Source organism: Dasypus novemcinctus, chromosome 3 (genome assembly GCF_030445035.2).
Source record: "Dasypus novemcinctus isolate mDasNov1 chromosome 3, mDasNov1.1.hap2, whole genome shotgun sequence".
Taxonomy (NCBI): Eukaryota; Metazoa; Chordata; class Mammalia; order Cingulata; family Dasypodidae; genus Dasypus; species Dasypus novemcinctus.
The window spans coordinates 102,348,449-102,372,088 of record NC_080675.1 but is presented as its reverse complement, the minus strand read 5'-3'; the positions used below and the strand labels follow the sequence as shown (position 1 = coordinate 102,372,088).

The window sequence follows — 23,640 nt, the reverse complement described above, 5'->3', positions numbered from 1 at the left end:
GAGGCTTGAGGGGAGCTAGAGTTGGGAGGATGGGTCAGATGGTCCATGGAATTGAAGGGACGGTTGGGGGGAGAAGGTGAACACAGGAGATTGTCAGGTATGTGGTTGAAACTACTATGTTCAGAAAACTCTTTATTAAATATAATAAGGAAGCATTACTGCTTTAAGGTGTTTGATGGGGGACATCTGGCACAGAACCTGTGCTGGGTTCTAGGGAGTATGTGAGTGCTCATCTTGTCATAGTGGGTTATATCTGTAAGTGGAGACTCGTACAATGAATGGGAAGGTGTTCAACCCACATCCTGGGGAGACATTATGTTCTCAAACAGAGGAGAGGGTTTCTCTTGAGAGCAAGGATGGCTCCCAGTTGGAGTGGACAGACTATTGTGTCAAGCCCTCAGCAGCATTGCAAGTATCTATGAATCTTGTTCTTCAAGCAGTGAAGTTTGGTTGTCACTGTGGGGCCTCGGGGGAGAGAGGAATAGAATGGAAGGAAGAGGGGGTAACTGGTGGCAATGGAAATGTTTGCCTTATCATGCAATGATGGATACAGGCCATGTTAAATTTCACCAAAAATTTATAAAAGTGTATAGTCTAAAATGAAAATCATAATGTAAACCATAATGTAACCAAAAATTTATAAAAGTGTACAGTCTAAAATGTAAGCCATAATGTATACCATAATATAACCATGGCTGGTAGCTATGTTTCGATATTTGTAGGAAATGTAACATCCACATGTAAAAAGATCATTGCTGGGGAAGAGGGAAAAGAGGGAGGATGTTGGAGGTATGGAGGTCACCTATATTCTATATGTGACTTTACTAAGACCTAAAACTTTTTTGAAGACATAATTTTTAAAAAGATGTAAGACACTGTGGAAGATATGGAAGAGATTACCTTGGCACTGTACATACAGTGCAACACCTATTATAGTGACAAAAGGTAAAATGTCAAAAAATTTTTGTATGATATTTTTCATTTTTTAATGCCCCAATTTATTTTTACTTCTACTTTTTCTAAATTTTTGATTTTATTTCCAATCTTTAAATCTATCATTACTATTTCATTTTCCTACTAATTGAATTTGCAATATATTAGGCTTCATTTTTGGAGAATTTTTGGGTCACAGAGAGGCAGGGGAGGAGCACTGGTGTGGGGCATCATTGATGGGGATGCATGGTTGGGAGGGACTTCACCAGGGCAAGCATACTGGCTATAGAGATATAGTCGAATTTTTGTTTGGTATTCACATGGTGGGTAGAGTTTCATGTGACAACTGAGGGAGTGCTGAGTTCCCATTCTGGGGAGCTCTGTCGCATTTGCCAATGGAACAGCAACAACATCCCAAGTGCAAGGCCAAAGGTCAGTGAAGAAGAATGCCCAATGATGGTCCCTTCACACTGAGACTATGTTTATGAGTTCTGTGCTTGAAATTTCAACTTGACCTAGAGCTGCAGGGTGCCTATGAGTTACTTCCCAAGAAGTAACTCATATTGCTCAAATGTGGCCACTCTCTAAGCCAAACTCAGGATATAAATGCATTACCTTCCTCCCAGAGTGGGACATGACTCCTGGAGATGAGCCACCTGGCACAGAGGGATAACTCTGGAGCACCAGCTGGTGATGCAACTAGAAAAAGACCTTGAATAAAAGGAGGAAATGGTAAAGACAAATTAGTTTATATGGCTAAGAGCCTTCAAAATGTGTTGGGAGGTTTTCAGAGGGGTTTCACTTATACAAACCTGAGCAGGATCTCAGAGACAGCCAAAGTAGATACAACCCCAGGTAGTGGTGCTCCTGAGGGCTATGGAGACACCCAGGTCCTTTTCTGATGGCAAATGGCTCTGGAGTTCAGTTCCTTGACAGTGAGCCCTACTTTGGAATTTGTGCTCCTAAGTGTGATAGAATTGGACTCAGATGTGACTCTCTACACATGCCTTTTCTGTCACTTTTACTGGACCTGTGGTTGGTTCTGGGGTTGGTGTATGCCCAGGAGACTTGTATCTCTGGGCTGTCCATGTGCCAGCTGGGCCCTGACCCTCAGTAGAGTTGCAACACCTTCTCTCTACTTCGTTGGATTTACCCAGGTCAGCTAAAAAGGAGGTGAGAATGGTCACACACCACACCAAGGAACCAAGAGTGTCTACAACTGCAAGTAGGAGAATCACATCCATTAGCCATGTGGGATCTAAGCCCTCTCTCAATTTAAAGGTGGAGTAGGCATCGTCATCCCAGGTTCTTAGGGTGGAGGAATAAAATATGGATTGGAGAGGACTTACTGGTATTCTACTATAGAATTATTGTGACTCTAGCAATAGGAGAAATTATATCATTGATGTGGAGACAATGGCTACATGAGTTGCTGAAAGTAGGGAAGAGAATAAGAGGTGTGATATGGGGGAATTTTTGGGATTTGGAGTTGCCCTTAATGACATTGCCAGGACTGATGCAGGACATTATATATCCTGCCATAACCCACTGAATGGACTGGGAGAGAGTGTAAACTACAATGTGAAGTATAATTCTGCTGTGTAGCAGTACTCCAAAATATGTTCTTCAAATCCATTGACTGTACCATAGTAATGAAAGAAGATGTGGGAGGAGTGGAGAGTGTGGGGAGTGGGATATATGGGAACCTCATACATTTTTAATGTAACATTTTGTGTGATCATGTATCTTTTAAAGAAAGGTAAATAAACTTAAAAAAAATAAAAAGCACCAAATGATATTTTATTACTGAAAAATATGAAATTATTAATTTAGGATAGGATTAAATGCAGACTGGACACATATAGAAAGGATCTGTGAATAAATGGGCAGATCACTAATAATTATTAAAACCAAAGCACAGAGATATAAACAATAGTCATGGTAATAATGGTAACGATATCTATAGTAATAATAATAAACAGGACAGAATGTCAGTGGTGAGTGGTGGGACAATATGAAATTCTGGAACACATGTGTAAATGAACCCCAAAGAAAGACTATTGGAACCCTAGAGTATAGGATTATTTGAAGGGTAGTGATTGAGGATTTTCTGAAACTGTTGAAAAGCAGCGAACCAAGACTTCACAAAATGCAGTTCACAGCAAAATGGATAAACACAAAAAAGCCACATTGTAGATACTTCATAATCATTTTACTGAATAATAAAGAGAGTATCACCAATGCAGCCAGGAAAAGGAAACATCCTCAAAGGAATAGCAGTATGGCTGGTGTGTGACTAATCAACAGCAAATGTGAAAGCCAGAAGACAGGAGCATAACCTTACAAAGTACTGAAAAAATCTGCCACCCAGAATTCTCTATCCAGCAAAAAAGAAAATCATTCTAATATGAAGAAAAAATGAAGATATTTACAGCTAAACAACAGCTAAGAGTGTATTTTCCATGAGAAATTCAGGGAAAGATCTTCAATCTGGAAAAAAATTCATCTCAGATTGCAATAAAGAAAGAATGAAAATTTCCAGAAAGAGTAAGTACAAAAGTATATTGTTTATTTATAATAAAAAGACAATACCTTGTGGTGTCTTAATATTTGCAGCAATAATCAAAAAATTTAGTAAAGATTTAATTTTTCCACTGTTTTTTTGAGTTTGTAGTGATGAGGTTTATCATGATTACTGTACCTGTTTGATGGTACAGTCTTGTTTTGTGCAAAGGAATTTCTGCACTTTCATTGCCATTGCTATTGCAAAAAAACCCAAAATAATCATACCTATTCATCTACACATATTTTTGAGCTCAGATGGTCTTCACATACTTCACATATTTCACATACTTCACATATGTTCCTGTATGTAACATACTGTTGCTGAGATAGATTGAGAAAACTCAACTGCCTATATTAAGCCACATGCTAAAGTAATTTGCAAAAATGTAAAATAACCCTTTCTTTTCAATCAATTCTTTATTTTGCTTTTGAAATATAGTTATTTTCATGTCATGTTCTATTGACTTTAAACTACAATGGGTTTGTTATTGCTAATTATAAATGAGTTGATGAATTTGTATTTTAAATACTTTTCAGTTTTAATTATAAAATGGAAAATAATATTGCATATAACCTAGCTAAACAGAAATTCTCTGAGGTCTTCAACAATTTTCAGTTATGTAATGGGCCCTGAGACCAAAGAGTTAGAGAACCACAGTCTTAGATTACCTCTGTATTATTAAATTGACATTTTGAGATATACAACTTATTTGATTTTGATGGGTGTGGGTAAAGGATGAGAAGATGCTTTGAAAGTGCCTTAGCTCAGAATCTTTCCAAATGACATTACTTGTGACTTTTGTATTTATTTTCCACAGTTAGAAGATTATTTTATTTATGTCATAAAGAGTATAACCTATCTTTTGCAATCCTCACTACAGAAAGCCAGGGTTTTCCTGGAGTCATAGAAGTAAGATAGAAATACAGATATTATAAAGATGTGGCAGTTCAGCTTTATTCAACTTTTTCCTTTGTTGTGCATCTGAGTGTAGATTACTTAGGGCTTGTAGACTGCTTGACAAACTAAGGTCCACACAGGGCAAAGACTTTTCTGAGTCCCAATTGTGGTACCACTAACACTAACAACATCCTAAAATTGAAACGTGCTTTTTCACGTACTCTAATAGTATGTGTTATCCAAAATTACATATTTCCACCATTATGAAATACAAACATTTCTGAAAACTAATTGTTTTCTTGGTCATTGCAACTTATATTATGGTTCCTCTTAACAGAACCTAACTTATTTAACAGCAAATCCTGAACTCACATGATGGATAGCTGATATTCTTGGTATTTATTTATTGCATTAGAGTGTGAATATCTATTTTACTATGTAAATAGTAATACTTTTAATTTAAGATTTATTCCTCAGACTCTATTGAGGAGTGCTGCAAAATATAGGGGACCATGTTATCTTTTAAAAATATAAAATTTAAAGTATGTCTGACTCCATGCATTTCAAGTCAAGGGAAGTGATGTTGTATACAATTGTGAGGCACAGAATAAGAAGAATTCCTCATATTGGAAAGGATTATTACATGAATTAATAAAAAATTGCTGAGCTTTCACCTAATTCAGTTACTTGCCACCCATTTGAGCATTGCATTCACTTAATCAACAATTTATTGCTCTAGAATTAACTTTCTCAATTATCTTCACAACAATTTTATCTTATCAGGTATAGATACTCTTATCAGGTATAGATAATGAACATCCTAATCTTTTTGGTAGTGAAAAGAGAATAAGCAAAACCCTAAAATATATTGCTACATTTATCATAGTTTCAAATGTGTGTTTTCCAAAGATGTATAGTGTTTCTAAAATGACCAAAACATGAAATTGATAACAACTGGCAGGTTATGACTCCATTATTTTTCTGAGCTGAAGGGAATGTTCAACAATTACCTTCAAAACTGAATCACCAGACAAGTTACCTAGAAGGCTAAGCACTTTAGAGATAAATGTATCCATTTGTGAAACTAAAGATATTAATAATAAATTTGCTGTCTTTCTGAAAATTTAAATAGAGAATCTACGTGAAGCACTTAGTTCAAAGACTGCTTATGGTAATGGAAAGTTTCAACATGTGGTAATGGTTGTTGTAGCAGCTGCAACAGTTGTAAGAAGTATCATTCATCTTGTTATTAATTTAACACATGCAATATGTCCACCCAAATGGTTCAGAGTTGTGAAGGTCATCCTGGCCCACGGGACACTGATGGGGGCTCGAGTACCGGTCAGGGAGGAATGTTATGGGACAAGAGACACGAAGGACGACAGCCAGACAGAGTTCAGATCAAGCTGCAAGCTGCTGCTGCCGCAAAATTTTATTGAAGGGGCTGAGCATATATCTCTAGGGAGGAGGGGGGTGGTGGGTAAGGACAGGTGGCAGTCTGGGATTGGCAGCTGCTGTTGCTGGGGGAAGTGGCAGAGGTAAGGTGATTGGTTCTGGCTGTTACTGAGGGAAATAGCAGAAGTAAGGTTAGGAGGCAATTACTGATTGGTGGTCGCACTGACTGCCTGAGGCATTGGCTGGGTGGTAACTGTGAGAAAGGGCATGAACCTTCTTCCGTGAAGGAGGCTGAGTATACTGTAGACCATTACTGTATCAGCTCTGGCAGCCATTATGTGCTCTTTGATATTGCTGAAGGCAAGTGCTGTCTTAAGCGTCCCCAACATCTCCTCCCTTTTTCTTTAAAAGGGTTTGGAGGAAGAGTGCTCGTTGAGCAATCTTTTGGCTTTAACCTGCTGGGGGAAGTAGAGGCCTCATTCCCCATGCCGTTTGTGGCTCTGTTTTTCTGGGGAGGGGATTTTGGAGTAGGACTCGCACTGAGCGAATCTTGCTTTTGCGCAGAGCGAACCCCTATGCTAATGAGGCATGCTTCTCAAGGAGCTGGAAAATGGCCTTTTGTTTTGGCCCTCCTCTGCAGTGCTTTGCCTCGCACTCAGCAGTACCAACCTCAGCTCAGGCGTTGTTCTTGCCTGGCGAGGAGCATATTTTCCAGTTTCATGCTGCTCCCATAGGAGGGGGCTGGACAGTGTCCAGATATTTCAAGGATATGCCTTGGTCAGCAAGATGGAGTCGATGGTAGTGCACTTGAATAGGTTTGCCCAGAGCGGAGTCAATTTGGTCTTTTACTAGTTGTATAATTCTTTTTATGGCCCAAGGTGCAAAATATATTATCAGGAGTATGGTTACTAAGGGGCCTAGTATGGGGAGAATGTAAGGAAGGATTCCATTAAATCCCCTGGAGAGGTTTCCTTGGGCCTCCCTTTCTCTTTTGTGCTTTGCTAGTCCCTCTCTAAGCTGGGCCATATTGTCTCTGATAAGGCCGGAATGATTGGCATAAAAACAGCATTCTTCTCCTAACGTGGCACAAATCCCCCCTTCCTTAAGGAAGAGGAGGTCTAGACCTCTGCGGTTGTGGAGGACAACCTCAGACAATGAATTCAGGGATTTTTCTAGATGGGAGATGGAGGTTTCGATGCGGGCTATATCTTCACCCGCGGCTTGCCTAATAGAGGAGAGAGATGTCTGTTGCGCGGTGAGGGCTGCAATTCCGGTGCCGGCTCCAGCAAGACCTAGAAGTGAAGCGACTGTGATGGCAGTGATGACTTCTCGTTTTTGTACATAGACTGGTAGAAGGTGACGCTTCCAGGAGTCAAAGAATTGGTCATTTTCATGAAAGAGAATATGGGGGAATATGATAGCAAGCACACAGGTTTCACGGGTAGCATTAAGGGTTTGGACACTCAGACAGGGGGTGAGTCAGGTGGAGGAACACAGCCATTTTGTATTATTGGGAGGTATTAGAAATGTTGTGTTTGGCTGGGGATTGGCAGTAATATAGCAAAGGGAATGCATGTATGGGGCAATAGAGCCTCTGATCTTAGTGACACAAAGCCCGCTCTGGGAGATGAGCTGGACTGTGAGTCCGATTTTTGTTTGGTTCCAATTACAGGAAGCGGGATTGCTGTCTATAGAGGTGTTGTAAGAGGCATTGGTGGCTATAGCTTAGTAGTAGGGAGATGTAGAGGAGAAGCACAGCCAGCAGTGTTGGGTACGGTTGGGATTAGAGGAGTTTAAAGAGAGAAATGTGGCATTAAGGAGGGTTAACAGTGGGTTATGCAGGAGAAGTGCATTAGCGTTGAGGAGGGAGGCGTTGATGGAGGAAATGCTGGAATGAGAGATATTTGGTGACGGGGGTGTGAGGGTGGTTGGGAGGGGATTGAGAACCCGGTTGGGGCTGACTGGAACTGAGGAAGGCGAGGAGGAGGCTTGGTTTTTCTTTATAATGAAAAAGGAGCCATAGTCATAACTGGACATATAGAGCCGTATTCCCTATGTGCGGCCACTAAGCCATTGAGTGTCATCGGGATTTTTTACCAGTAGGGTGATGTTAGGCCATTGGGGATCGACCACAGAAAGGTGAGGGTCCCGGTTAGGGGCCCTGGACCATCCAAATGCTATGGATTCGCACCCTCAATAGGAACAGTAATAGTGTGCGGGATCGTGGCAGGAACGCGAGAAGGAACCTGATGAGGAAGGGCAGATGTAGTAGCCTGATATAAGATGGTTGAAGCAGCCATAAATTTGATTAGACCCCCAGCAGCCCTGATGATTAGCGAGAGTACACCTGGGTACAGTGAAAGACGGGGGACCTGAGGTGACATTGTAACGAAGGATTATTTCCTGTTGCTAGAGGCTTAATGTGCAATTAAAAGGCTGATGGCTGGGATTTGTGAAAGTAATGGGGAAGAAAAGGAGAAAGAGGGCGATGACTCTGAACAGGGAGAGGCTTGGCAGGATCATTGCGAGAGAAAAACAATGAAAGAAGGTATATATGGAAACGACAGATAGGAAAGCGATGGTGAGTAAAAGTCGCTGGCCGAGGTTCCAATCCTTTGGGGTAACAGTGGCTAGACAGATAGCAGAAAATACTGTCAATAAGGCAAAAGATATAAGGAGGAAATAGAGAATCATTCAGAAGATGGGGTTGGAAAGTGTATACTCAAGGTGGAGGCACTCTGGTTGTTGGAAACTGCCTGGTTGTCGGTTGAGGGTGGATTGCTGCAGGAACAGGTGTTCTTCTTGGGTTGCTGAGAAGGCTGGGAAGGAAAAGGAGAAAAAAAATTTTTTTCTCAGGGGGAGGCTTCCTCCCTGGAAGGGTTAGTGTGAGTTTGATTTCGAAGAGGAGTATTAACCTGCCTTATTAATCGTTCAGGAAGCCAATGAGGGCCATCCTCTTTTTGATCATATATATAGGCAGAGCCTCATCCCCAAATGATTACAGGGTCGGGCCCATGCCATTGTGATGTTAAAGGGTTGCACCACATAACGGTGGCTTGCTGCATCTGTGTGGTAGGATGCCAATGCCTATTGGCTGCAGACTGCCCATTAATATCCAGGGTTAAGAAGTTAAGAACGAAAAGGGCATGGTGTAGAAGGTCTTGTGGTCGTTGTTTGGAGAGACCGAGAGTGCTTTCAGTTAAATGGCTTAGGGTGTTTTTTAACATGCAATGCGCTCGCTCTATTATTCCCTGGCCTTGGGGGTTATGAGATATTCCTGTGATGTGGTTAATTTGCAATTGTTGGTAGAATGTTTGAAAATTTTTTCCAGTATTCCCAGGTCCATTATCTGTTTTAATGGTTTTAGGCTGACCTAAGATGGTGAAGCACTGCAATAAATGGGATATAACATGTTTAGAGGCTTCTCCCGACTGTAAGCTAGCTGTGATGAAGCCACTATAAGTGTCGATGCAGACAAGAATGTATTTTTGTTGCCCAAAGCTAGTAACGTGGGTAACGTCCATCTGCCAGATTTCACTTCGAATAATGCCCCTGGGATTAACTCCTACATGGGGAGCTGGTAATTGAGTTACACAATTCTTACAAGCTTTGACAATTTCTCTTGCTTGCTCCCTGGTAATGTCGAATTTTTGGCAGAGAGTGCATTTAAGTGATGTTGAGCATGGGCTTGGGAGGCTAAAGTTAGCGGGGGGTGGAGAGAGTGCGAAGCCTGCTAGTTGAGTGGCTGCATCTGCTAGCACGTTACCTTCTGCTAGGGGGCCTGGTAAGTTTTGGTGGGCACGGAGGTGTCCTATAAAGAAAGGGTGTTGTCATTTAAGGATTGTTCTTTGGAGTTTTGAGAATAGGGGAACTGTGTTAGAGGATGGTTTAATAAAGGGGGTTGTTTCTAATAGGGGAACTGAATGAGCTAATATGCACTATCAGTGTACAAGTTAAAGGGTTGATCCTGGAGGTGGGAAAAGACTTGTAGGACTGCATAGAGTTCAACGAGCTGAGCTGAAGTATAGGGGGAGGGTATGGAAAACACTTGGTTTTGGATGACATAGGCGGCAGTCCCATTTGCTGAGCTGTCAGTAAAAACTAAAGGGGCTGAGTTAATGGGCCTTGTCTTAGTGACTCTTGGGAAGATAAATGGGTGGATTTTGGCAAACTGGATTAACGGGTTAGCTGGATAATGACTGTCGATGTCACCTGCGAAGGAGGAACATGCGATAGCCCAATCATCATTAGTTTGGAAAAGCCAATTAATTTGATCTTGAGTGTATGGAACGATGAGGGAATCTGGGTCTTTACCAAAAAGCTGGCAGCTGGTTTGCCTGCCTTTAGTTATAAGGGTAGCTATGAGAAAAATGTATGGTGACAATACTCTTGGAGGAGCAGCTGGGAGGTGAATCCAGAGTAATGGGCAGCCTTGCCCGTTTTGCTGATTCTGATAGAACTGCCAGAAAATGCCCGTAGGTGTGTGGGTGGTGGCCAGGACTACAAATGTTAAAGGGAGGCAGTAGTCTATTTGATAGCAAGTTTGATTTTGTATAGGCTGATTGACAGCATCAAGCGCTTGCATTGCTTCTGGGGTTAGGGTTCTGCGAGAGGAGGGGCTAGTATCTCCCCTCAAAATGTTATTGAGCAGGGTTAGTGTTTCAGTGGGCAACTTGAGGTAGGGGCGGAGCCATTGAATATCTCCTAAAAGTTTTTGAAAATCGTGTAACGTTAGTAAATGGGAGGTTCGCAGTTTAATGCGGGGCGTTAAAACTCGCTGGTCCCAAAGTTCAAATCCAAGATAAGAGAAAGGATTTGAGGTTTGTACTTTGTCAGGGGCTATTAGAAGACCTTTTGCGGTTAGGTGTTTAAGAAGGCTTTGATAGCAGGAATGTAACTTGGACAAGTCTGGGCTTGCTAACAAGATGTCGTCCCTGTAATGAAGAATGTAGATTTGCGGCCAAGATTGCCTAATTGGGTTAATGGCTACAGCAACGAATTTTTGACACAAGGTAGGGCTGTTGGCCATGCCCTGTGGTAAGACTTTCCATTGAAATCGGGGCATTGGGCCTTGAAAATTGATTTGAGGAACACTAAAGGCAAAATATTGCCTGTTTTCAGGGTGGAGGGGTATGGAGAAAAAATAATCTTTTAAATCTATAACTATTTTGTGAAAGTTTGAAGGGATAGCCACTGGCGAAGGGAGACCAGGTTGTAAGGCTCCCATGGGGACCATAGCTCTATTTACAGCCCGCAAGTCTTGTAATAATCTCCACTTGCCTGATTTCTTTTTTATGACAAAAATGGGGTTATTCCAAGGGGACTGGGTAGGCTCGATGTGTCCAGCAGCAAGCTGTTCCTGTACTAACTCTATGGCTGCTAGGGTTTTTTCTAGGGTTAGAGGTCATTGATCAACCCATACTGGCTGTGTAATTTTCCAGGAGATTTTTTCAGCATGGGGTACAGGGATGTCAATGGCCATTATGTTAAATTCTGTGAGAACCCAAGTCCTGTTTTGTTTGTATTAGGTTTTAAAGAAATGGGTTGTTTAATCCCTTGGTTATTTTTGCCCAAGCCTTTGCCAGGGAGGAAATCCATTTTAAGCATTTGAGCAGCGATGGTATTATTGGGACTACACATAAAGACTTTCATTTGGGTAAGGATATCTCTACCCCACAGATTAACAGGGAGATTGGGAAGGACATATGGAACAACTGTGCCCTTATTCCCTTCATTATCTTCCCAGGTTAGGGTTTGTGAACTTTGAAGGGAGTTGGTGGCCTTGCCTATTCTCTGCAAATGAGTGACAGCAGCAGTGAGGGGCCAGGATTTGGGCCAGTGATTTGAAGAAACAATTGTGGCATCAGCCCCTGTGTCCAGTATGCCTTCAAAAGATTTACCATTCAACTTTAATTTTAGTGTGGGCTGGTTATGGGTTATAGCCTGTGACCAGTAAATATCAGAGGAGCCAGGGCCTTCAGTGGAGCGCTGAAGCTTTTTGAAATTTGAGTTAACATGTTGAATAGGGAGAATGATAAACTGCGCTATCCGGGTGCCGGTGGGAACGGGGATTATGTTATTTGAAGTGGCTGCAATTATTTTTACTTCGCCTCTGAAATCACTGTTTAGCATGCCTGGAAAGACCTGAATGCCTTGTAGGGAGGCGCTGGCCCTCCCTAGAATGAGGCCAAAAGTATTTGGGGGTAATGGACCATAGACTCCTGTTGATATGAGGAGGGGACTGGAATCTGGAGTTAGTATTGCCTCGGAGGCGGCACAGAGGTCCATTCCTGCGCTCCCTGCTGTTGCTCTCCGTAAGTCGGAGATACTGCTGCAGCGTGGTGGATAGTTGGGAGTGCAGGTATTGTGGGTGGGGATTGTTGAACAAACCGCGTTGCCCCTGGGTTTGTTTTGGCTGGGGCCTAGGGCTGGCCCCGCTGGTAGTTTCCCTGTCACTGAGGTTTGAGGGGTTGATTATTAATGTCTGTTTGGGATCAACACTCAGACGCCCAGTGGAAGCCCTTTCTACATCGTGGGCAAATAGAGGATGGGTGCTTGACGTTATTGCTTAAAGGAGTGGCAAGGGGGCGGGAGGCGGTTTTATTGGGGCAGTGTTTAGCAAAATGACCAGGTTGCTTACAGGTAAAGCACACAGTGGGACTATCTAGACTCTTTTTTAGATCTTGAAAGGCTGCGCCGATGGCCAGCCCAAGGGTTTGGGTAGGTACAATATTGGCACAAAGTTTTATGTAATTGCTGAGGTCAGTATTGTGGAAAGGACGAATGGCAGCCTGACACGCAGCTTTAGCGTTTTTGAAAGCCAGATGTTTAATAAAGTCATTTTCACTTTCACTATCTCCAAACAGGTGCTCTGCAGTGCTTTGTAAGCGGCTAAGGAACTCAGTGTATGGCTCCTCGGCACCCTGCCGCACTTTGGCAAGTGAGGAAGTAGTAGCGCCTTTTTGAGGAAGTTTTTTCCAGGCTTTAAGCGCGGCTGTTTGTACTTGGGCAAGGAGGCCAGAACTAAATTGAGCCTGCTTCTGATTAGTTTGGTAGGGTTTCTGACCTAAAAACCTTTTTAGTGTCCAATCTTTAGAGTCAGCCTTACGGATATTACGGGCGGCGAAATTTTTACTATTCTCTTCATATTCAGATTTCCATAACAGAAAATCGCCACCAGTTAAGGCTGCTCTGGCTAGTTGGAACCAGTCATTGGACACGAGCTCTTGATCACTCAAGCTTTCGAGGAGAGCAAGCGTGAAAGGGGCGGTAGTGCCATAGGAATGCACCGCTTTTCTTAGTTTTTCTAGATATTTTAGACTAAGGGGCTTGTATCTAGCAGTGGGGTGGGGGGGGCACTCTCGGGGGCATTTGGGGCATTTTCATCCTCTGAACTAGAATCAGAATGGGAGTTGGCTTCACTACCATTTTCGTCATGGTCACCATTTTGGGATTCAGGGTCTGCTGGCGCGTTGCCATTTTGTGCGTTTGAATCAGGTTGTTCTTGGTCGCCATCCTGGGCACCAGAGCATTGGTGGGCTTCACTAGAGGAGGCGGGCGGTTGTCGGGCCTGGCTTCTGGTGACCGGGAAGGCGAGTGTTGCAGTTTTGGGAAATGTAAGAGATAAAACGCTTTGGGTGGCTAACTGAACACCGGCGAGCAGTTCAGTGGCTTGCTCAAGTTGCCGGGTGAGGGAATCTTTAAGGGCGGCAACGGCTTCATGCAAGGGCGGCGGCAATTTAATTGCCTCCGAGTAGAGGAGGGGCGGGTGTAAATTCCAGGGCGGGTGTAAAGTTGGCTGCAGGGTGACCACATAAGGGGGGGGGGGGTGGAAGGCTGGGAGGTGACGTGGCTCACCCTTTTTATAGGAGATGCCGCTGTTTTTAGAATCTGCGCCTTCTAAGTCATTTTGGGAAGTTTCTGGGGCGCTCAAGGAGTGAGTGGGGGGGTGGTAGGGCTAATTGGTGGCTCTTCGGGCATGTCGATAGTAATGGAGCTACAGACTGAGGCGGGACAGGAATGTAGTTTTAAGATATTTTCTCCTTCTTTGATAATGTTTCTATCTGGGGCACTGCAGACTGAAGCGGGGCATGAATGTAGTTTTAAGGTATTTTCTCCTTCTTTGATAATGTTTTTAATATCTGGGGCAAGAGGAGTGACTTTCAACATATCATAAATCAACTGCCAATAGTTAAAGACTGTTACCGGAATCTTTTCTGGACCAAATGTTCTATAATAGTCATTTAAACAGTCTCCTACCCTCTCCCAGCACCTTTGATCAATAGTACCCTCCTGGGGAAGCCAAGGGCAGGTTCTGAGTATGAAATCAAAGAAATGAATAAGATCTTTTTTCTTGACTTTAACTCCTCATGTCTTGAGGGCTTCTTTTACTTGGCTAATAAACAGCAGGTGAGCGGAGGAACCTTGTCCCATAATGAAAGGGGGGGCTTACCTGTTTTGAAGTCTTCTGTGGAGTTTCCGATAGTCTTCCTTTCCGCTGCTATGGAACTGCCTTTCTTTCCGCTGCTACGGAACTGCAAACTGTAGTCTTCCTTTCCGCCGCTGAAGATTGGCCTTTTCCTCGGCTGAGTGGAGAGCGCTCTCCCTCGCTGGTGAAGCGGTGTTCCTGTCCTGGCGTGGTCTCTTGAGCCCCATGTTGGGCGCCAGCTGTGAAGGTCGTCCTGGCCCACGGGACACTGACGGGGGCTCGAGTACCGGTCAGGGAGGAATGTTATGGGACAAGAGACACGAAGGACGACAGCCAGACAGAGTTCAGATCAAGCTGCAAGCTGCTGCTGCCGCAAAATTTTATTGAAGGGGCTGAGCATATATACTCTAGGGAGGAGGGGGGATGGCGGGTAAGGACAGGTGGCGGTCTGGGATTGGCAGCTGCTGTTGCTGGGGGAAGTGGCAGAGGTAAGGTGATTGGTTCTGGCTGTTACTGAGGGAAATAGCAGAAGTAAGGTTAGGAGGCATTACTGATTGGTGGTCGCACTGACTGCCTGAGGCGTTGGCTGGGCAGTAACTGCGAGAAAGGGCGTGAACCTTCTTCCATGAAGGAGGCTGAGTATACTGTAGACCATTACTGTATCAGCTCTGGCAGCCATTATGTGCTCTTTGATATTGCTGAAGGCAAGTGCTGTCTTAAACGTCCCTAACACAGAGTAGCCACAGTTAGATGAAGTTTCAGGGTCAAAGAATAATACCACCATAATGTGGACATGGAGGCATAGAGAACATTGGTTGTTCCATCTTACAGTGAAAACAGACAATATAGAGAATATAAGAATAAGAGATCAGCAAGAGAATGAAACATATGGTCACCAGCACCCCCACCCCCACCTGGCAGCATTTATCAATGTTTCCAGAATAGAGGTGCTCCTGGAGGCTAGACTGACTACCAGTGGAATATTACATAAAAAGCTATCCAATTCCCTAGGTCCACAGGTAGGCAGTTTTACAATCATAGCTAGATGGCTTAGTGAATACATGAAGCCAGTGATCCATGATGTTATCAGTAACACAATGCATAGTTGGCTGCTCATGATGCTTCAGGAATGGAGTGGATTGCAGATGGCCACACAAGGGTCTCATGTCATTAACATAAGCAGATCAATCTCTCTCCATCGAAGAAACTAGGAAAGAGAGTCAGGTACATGCAGCCTCCAAAGAAGATGGTTTTCTTTTTCTTGAAAATGTCTGTGTTCATTTCAGAGTTTTTGACAGAGGTAAAGCAAAAATTAAATAAAAGAGAAATTAGCTTAAAAGAATAGAACAGGGGAGTAGAGATGGAAGTCATCAATTATTAAGGACACAGTGAAGATATTGCCTAAATGGAGAACAAACAAGGTGAAGTATATACAAGAGAAAGTCCTGGAATACCAACGAATCACAAAATACAAGAATAAAAAAACCAGATCCACAGTCTGGTTTATTTTTTCCACATAGTCTAGTTCATTCTAAATTCATCTGAGGAGAAGGACAAGAAATTAAGAGAATTTCTTATACCTATTTAATGGAAGATGCTATTATAATCACTTTGGACAACATTTGGCCTTATTTTGTAAAGTTCACCCTTCATTGGTTTATGACCTAGCAATTTCACTCATGTGTACATACCCAAGGTAAATTTGTACATATGTCAAAGGGGATAAATTTACAAAAATGCAATAGACAGATCTACATATAAGTTAAAAATGAATGTTGGTATATTCAAATAATAGAATATTATTTGATCACAACAGATCAAGTTCAACTATATGAAATTAAATTGAATACAAAATAATATTGATAAATTTCAAGAAAATATTTGTATTAAAACTGCCTAAAAAACTAAGCAGATCAGTTACCATAGAAAAAAAAGGCAATATTAACAAAAGCAGCTTTTTTTTTTTGTGGATAGCACTTCTTCCAGTCTAGGCAATCCTGTGGTATGAGAGGACCATGATGGGGAGTGCAATGCTGGTACTTTGATTTGGGGAACAGATATATGTCTGTAGGCATTGAAAGAAGATATGGTACAATATCTGTATTACTTAGCCAAAGGGGTGCTGATGCAAAATACCAAAAATTGGTTGGTTTTCATAAAGGGTATTTATTTGGGGTAGAAGCTTACAGTTACTGGGCCATAAAGCATAAGTTACTTCCCTCACCAAAGTCTATTTTCATGTGTTGGAGCAAGATGGCTGCTGACATCTGCCAGGGTTCAGGCTTCCTGGATTCTACTCTTCCCAGGGCTCATTTCTCTCCAGGCTAAGATCCTCTGTTTTCTCTGTTGTAGAGAAACAGTAGGCTGTAGGCTATGAGGCTCTCTAGGCTTTGCCTTGCTCCACAAGGTCAGCTGTAGACTATCTGGCTCTGGCTCTCTCCCTGGGGCTCAATTCTCCCCAGGCTCAGTTGCTCTGCTCCTCTGTATGCTTACTTCCTGGGCTCCAGCTCAAAAATCTAGCATCAAAACACCAACATCAAAATACCAACTAACTCCTCTGCTCTGTCTTGTAGTTTCTTTGTGGGCAGGGAATCAACGTCTACTACCAATGTGGCCCAATCAAAGCCCTAATCATAATTTAATCACACCCAGGTACAGACAAATTTTCCAAACATAATCCAATATCTATTTTTGGAATTCATAAGCCATATCAAACTGCTATAATATCACTTCTGAATATCTTTCTTGATAAATCAGGTTCCTGTTTTTCTAAGTTACAGCTGGATGTGTGCAATCTTCCACATATTCCTTCTATGTATTGCTATATAGTTAATTAGAGTGGAATTTGTTTATATGTTAAATATTTCTGACTGACCTTTACATTTAAAAATTTTCTATACCCACACCACATATCCAAACTCTGATTCTGAGGCCTATTCAAACAGGCAAGTTTCATAGCACAGACTTTGAATTTTAGAATTAATGTCTTGCTTATCTTGTTTCCCAACTTCAAAAGTTTTAACCTCTAAAAATTTCTTAAAATAATTTCCTCACTATATATTGAGTTATGTTCTGCCTCTTTTTGTGCATGCATAAAACATTTTCAGTAGATGCAGATGAAAATATTTACAAGTGAATAGTTCTGAGAAGCTGGGAAATGAAATGGTGATATTAAATCAGTGATATTAAAATGATATTAAAAACAGTGAGTATTGAAATGTACTTGTAACTCAACTGTAATAAATAATGTGTAAATTATTTTAGTTTTCAACTCCCTTTTCATCACATAATGTATATTCCGAATTAGGCTTCAGTAGAAGATATATCAATGAGGTATAAACTTCCATATTAAAAGACTTTAGAAATTATCTAATAAGATATTATCCAATGGCATTCTAAGGGATGATTATCATTTTTGCTTTAATTTTTAATGGCAGAAAGCTTGGTCTGTAACAGTGCAGTTTTTAAATGATCATCACAGTTTTATGTTGAAATATGTGTACTCTATTCATTCATTCTTCATCTTTATTTACTATTTATTTATTTATTAAAAGTTTAAACAGACTTCAAATATTTTTAATGGAAAAATTTCTATTGTTAATAATTCAATAAGCCATTCTTGTGAATGAACATGAAATTTAAAGTCCCACTGAACTTTGTACTCCTATTTATGCCTACTATGTTTTAGACAATTGTCTCACACAATTTTCAAACGACTCTTAAGCTCCACATTAGTCTTTATGTTGAAAGTGGCTTAATATTTAGTTCATTAGAAATGGTTAATATAAAATTTTTTTTCAACAATCAAGTACACAGTTCTATTCCATGTAAAACAGTATGTTTGGATCGAATGCCCTTGATTAAGGTATGTGAGATTGGAATTTGTATTTGCTGAATCTGAGGGTTAGGTCAGTTCTATTCCTTACCACTCAGCTTAAGTGAGTCACATGCTATAGTTTCTCATTTATAAATTAAGTCTTGGGTAGCAGATGTAGCTCCAGTGGTTGAGACCTGCTTCATATGTATGAGGTCCTGGGTTCTACACCTGGTACCTTCTTAAAAAAACCAAAATTATGAAATATATACATGTTGCTATTTTACCTAAATCCTCAAAAGAGATATGACATGAGATATTTGTCACAGAGATTGTGAAGGTCAAAAGCTACATTGAACTAGGAATCTCTGATGATATGCAATAGACATGATAAAAAGAGTATATTATACTGTTTAATGAAATGGTCTTTGAAATCAGACAGATTTGGGTTTGAATCTTGGCTGCATGGTGAGCAGAGTGACATGGAGCAAGTTACTTTTTTCATCTTAGATTTACTTCATCAAAGAGTTTGATGATTGTGCAGAGTTTCTTAGTTAAGTATTTTCATAAGTACATGTCAAAATAGAATTTTAAGCTATGTTTATTTAATGTGTGTGTATGTGTATTAGTCAGCCAAAGGTATGCTCATGCAAAATACCAGAAATTGGTTGGTTTTTATAAAGGTTATTTATTTGGGGTAGGAGCTTACAGATACTGGGCCATAAAGCATAAGTTACTTCCCTCACCAAAGTCTATTTTCATGTGTTGGAGCAAGATGGCTGCTGACACCTTCAGGATTCAGGCTTCCTGGGCTCCTCCCTTCCAGGGTCTTGCTTTTCTCTGGCTTCAGGTTTCCTTTCTTCCCAGGGCTTGCTTCTCTTTCCTCTGTGTGTTTAGTTCCTGGGGCTCCGGCTTAAGGTTTCAGCATCAAACTCCAACATTAAGAACCTTCCAACTCTGTCCTTTGCTGTGTCTTTTATCTGTGAGTCCCCTCAACACCCTACTGGCATAAGAGGTTTATCTGTTTACTTAATCAAGTAAAGCTCTAAATCCAATATAATCTAATATACCCAGAGGAAAAAAATCAGTCTAAACATAATGCAATATTTTTTTTTGAAATTCATAACTATATCAAACTGCTAAAATGTGTTTGTTAATACTTTATTTTTAAAGGCAAGGAACTTAAAAATAGGCATTCCACCACTTAGATATACCGATCCACCTTGAAGAGATATCTCTGCTTTACTGTAAATTTTTTTTTTTGTTTTAATTTACCTAAATTTTGCTCTGAATTCTTAATATTCTTTTCTTCTTCAGGCCACTGAAATTTCAAGATATTATTCCCAAGATAAATAAACTGAGGACTATTAATCATTGTTAGGTCACTGAACTTCAATTGGACACTGAGAACTGGTGTTAGTGCAGGAGCATGAATTATTTCCTCTAGTTATTTTCAAATAGTAACAACAGGAAATCAGAATAAAAACATTTTTTTTACATGATCCAGGTATAGTTTGATTATTTCTTTCTTTTATAGTTTTCTCCTCTTCTTTTTAGTTTGGGTAAATGGGTAAAGTAAAACTAATGTTGGAAGTCTGCAGAATTGCCAGTATTATAAGGTTTTTTTCCTCCTCCTGTCCAATTGAGCAGACATCTATTGAATACCTCCTTGTGCTAATTTTCAGCAAGGAGAACTTAGAACTTCTGGTACAAATGGTCAACTTGAGTATGGACATAACATTTCCAGGAGGAGTTAGAAGAACATAGGCAATTGATTGTGATGTGCACTTCACTGGACTGGCATAAAGATTTTGAAAACTCCTTAGGTCTGAAGTTCTTTCTTTTTTTTCTACTTCCTACACGTTTGATTTAGATGGTTTCTGTGGGTTGTTTGTAAGATATTTATTGAAAGGGTTTCAACAGAATTCTTCAGTTTCTACATTAGGGTCAATATTATTGTCTTGCCCTTCAACATGCAGGACCACTTAAGAGTGACTAGAGTTATTCCAGTTTTCATGCTTAGTAGAGGAGCAGGTATAGGAAAGGGTGAAGGAGGACAAGCGATCTTAAACTAAAGACATTAAATTTAAAACTAAAGGTCTAGCAATACTCTTTGATGGGGATGTATGATTTGAACACAATTCTTACTGGATAGAAATAAGATTTTTAGAGGAGTTAATTATTTTCAGTGCCTTAACAACCTTATTTTCCAATGATAACTAATGGTTTGTATGAGGAAGTAAAAAATAATAATAATTAAATTTGTTGTGGAGGTATCAGAAAGTAAATGAGGTAGGCTCCCTAAGAGAGAACTTTAGGGAAAATGTGGAAATTATTTAGGAAATAAATATCTGATAAAGAATGGATTAGAACTCCCTGAGGTGGTGCAGTTCCTGGAAGCAATATAGCTAACAAAACTCCGAAGTCCAACCACATTCCCCTTGTCCCCATACACATCAAGGACACATGAAATTATCCAGTGGACCTTGAGATTGGAGAGTGGAATTCAAGGTATACATGAGGCATCTTTCTCTTTTCTAATGTACTGCTGCATGTTATTCAGTGGGAAATGCTATTAACTGCTATTTCCTATTCAAAATAAATCTTTAAAAAGTACATATGTGTCCGTCAAAAGTAAATTCTGGATTCATACTTTCCTTTGGCTGACTTTCCCAGAAATTTTTGGATTTACTTTTTTGGCTTTAGAGTAAGTGACAGGCAGTTTGTGAGGGATTCATTCAATATGTCAAGTCCTTAATTTTTTTTTTTTTTTTTATGGTTTAAAATCTAACTTACCATTCTATGTATGGATAGTTTCAAAAACATAAGGAAAACGCTAAATACCAAGAAAGTATTATCACTGATTCATCTATCTTTATATTTGTTCAACATTTGCTATTTGCAGAATTTGTGAATAAAATACTATTTTGTCCTTAAGGAGCTCACAAATGCAGCAGGAGTTGCAGACAATATATTCAAGTGTATATCATAAAGTAGTGCCCTAAGTTTTATGACTCTTGTCTGAAGAACATATCTTAAGAGCTTCTTAGAATAAGGACAAAAAAGACAGGAAAAAAGAGGAAAGTATCTCTGAGGAAGTGATGCATGATTGTGACTTTATAAAACAGAGGCATTCAGCAGAACATAAAGAATGCACAGTTTGGTTCAGTCTTTAAAAATAACCAACCAAATAAAGAAATTGAAAAAACAAATGCTGTGTTACCCAAGCAGATTATGATTCTTAGAGGGTCATTTAGTGGGGTTAGGACGTAGGTGAGAAGTGGGGAAGTAGATTGAGGTTAGTCTACCTAGAATAAGGACTTTGAACTTCTGTTGTGTAAATGAAGAGGTCATTGAGGAAGTCTAAAGAGGGTTGTCACTAATTTGGTTACTCACACAGAAATTGTCTGCCTTTTAACCTTTCTTTCAACCTCTAAAATGCTTGCTTATTTGTGTCTTCTCCTATTTGTATTTTATTTCTATCAACTCCCTCCTTTCTCCTCTCTTTTCTCAGACCCACTGTTAATCAACCAAGAAATGTATCAATCATTTTATATACATGTCGAGAAAAAGGAGAGTATTAGAAATATAAACATTGTACATTGTACCCCTTGCTAGGAATTTTTTCTATTCTGAAAATTTTGATTTTTTGTTTAGAAGAAAGTTAATCTCCTAATAGTAAATCTTCAGGTTTGTGTAGGTAGTATTTCTTAATGTAAAATACTGTCCAGCTTGAATGTATCTTTTCTATGTAGAAGTCCATATATTTTATAAATAAATATTAATAATTTGACAAAGCATTATATGTGAAAATGCATTAAATACAAACAGTGGTTTTAGGACATTTAAGTTATCTATTATCATAGTTTACTTGTTTAATAATTCTGGAAAGTTTGTCTATTATTCTTTATGATGATTTTATGTATGTACACACAAAATCATACCATAGATTCTGTTCTGCAAGTGTTTCTCACTTCAGATCTGATGCGTGTTCCTTTAAAATTACTTTTCTTTGTTCTTTCCACAGATAATGCAATTCCAGTATATGAAGCAAATTACACTGAGGTGTCTAAATTTGTGTTCTTGGGACTTTCTTCCCATCATAGACCAATGCAATATTTTCTCCTTGCCTTATCTACCATTTCGTATGTATCAATTGTTCTAGGAAACTTCCTTATTGTATTTACAGTAAACTTTGATTCTCATTTACATACTCCCATGTACTTCTTGTTAGCCAACCTCTCATTCATTGATTTATGTTTTTCTACCCTTGCAGTTCCAAAGATGATTGCTGACCTTTACACTGGGCATAAAATAATATCATTTCAGGGGTGCATCCTACAGATATTTGCCCTTCATGTCCTGGGTGGATCTGAGATGCTTCTGCTCATAGCCATAACCAGTATGTGGTCATTTGCAAACCCCTCCACTATCTGACCATCATGAACCCACAGATGTGTATTTTGCTTCTGTCTGGTACTTCAGTTATTGGTCTAATTCACTCCGTGGTCCAATTAACATTTGTTGTCCATTTACATTTTTGTGACCCTAATGAGATAGACAGCTTTTACTGTGATCTTCCTTGGTTTATCAAAGTTGCCTGCACAGACACCTACACTGTGGCGTTCATGGTTACTGCCAACAGTGGATTCATTTCCATGGGCACTTACTTATTGTTGATTATCTCCTACATCTTTATCCTGCTTAGTGTGTGAAAATGCTCTTCAGCTGGCTTGCTCAAGGTCCTCTCTACTCTATCAGCTCACATATTTGTGGTGATTTTGTTCTTTAGACCATGCATCTTTATCTATACATGGATATTTCCTCAGTGCCAGTGGATAAGTTTCTTGCCATTTTGGACTTTATGATCACACCCATCCTGAATCCAGCCATTTACACTTTGAGGAACAGAGACATGAAGATGGCATTGAGGAAACTGAGTATTCAACTCCTGAGCTTGAAGATTTTCTAAGTAACTAAGTGAGCACATGTTGCATCGTGTATATTCCAAGCTCCTCAAGTAAGATAGTTCTTAAATTATTATCATATTCAGATGAGAGTTCACCCCAGAGATTTAAGGCATGTAATGTACAGGACTTCCTACTGGATTCGTATGGTAATTGTTCTGGTTTATGAAATTAAATATCTTGGATAATTCTACCTAAAGTGAGTAATGATTTACATGATTTTATATTTAATTACTTATTTCCAGGCTACTTTAATTTACCTTAGAACATCAAATATAGAAATCATACATTAATTGTGTGGGCTATACTTTTAATAATCCATAGGTACCTTCAAAAAGGATTAAGACCTCCAGACCAAAATATTTTGGTCACAGGACACTGTTGGAATTGATATTTTCCTCTTAAATGGATTGGAAACCTTTCCGTATAAAAAGATAAATTAGCTCTTCATTGCTTTCCTGTGAAACAACGTTGCTTGTGCTCATGTTTATTTATTTGTTTTTTGTCCCTTACCTTATTACTTATAGTGAAAAAATTCTCCAAGTATGTATTGTAAAATATTCTTTCATCTAATTTCAACATTTTGTAATATTTGAAATAGATTATTTATTGTGATTTTACATGGATTATCACATTAAAT

At 40.0% G+C, this 23,640-nt stretch overlaps 1 pseudogene; it reads left to right on the top strand.

Annotated features, from left to right (window-relative positions):
* The window catches only part of LOC101429337 (olfactory receptor 4F6-like), a 53,508-nt pseudogene extending 30,503 nt beyond the window's left edge, over nucleotides 1-23,005 (top strand).
* The last annotated feature ends 635 nt before the right edge of the window (nucleotides 23,006-23,640 follow it).